We start from the raw sequence: 272 nt of genomic DNA, 5'->3' as shown, positions 1-272 counted from the left end.
AGACCACTTTCCCAGCAACACACTCCTAGACACCATGGATGTTACCAGCCTATATACCAACATCCCACACCAGGATGGCATCTAAGCCTGCCTTACATATCTACAGGAACAAGATTACAACTCAGAATACAGACCCAAAGATATTACTGACCTTATACACTTCATCCTCACACACAACAATTTCACGTTTAATAATCAACACTTCCTCCAGATGATGAGAACAGCTATGGGCATTAAAATGGCCCCACAGTATGCCAACCTTTTTATGAACC

Source organism: Alligator sinensis, unplaced genomic scaffold (genome assembly GCF_000455745.1).
Source record: "Alligator sinensis unplaced genomic scaffold, ASM45574v1 scaffold413_1, whole genome shotgun sequence".
Classification (NCBI taxonomy): Eukaryota; Metazoa; Chordata; order Crocodylia; family Alligatoridae; genus Alligator; species Alligator sinensis.
The sequence above is the reverse complement of the archived record's forward strand: the minus strand, read 5'-3'. Positions refer to the sequence as shown.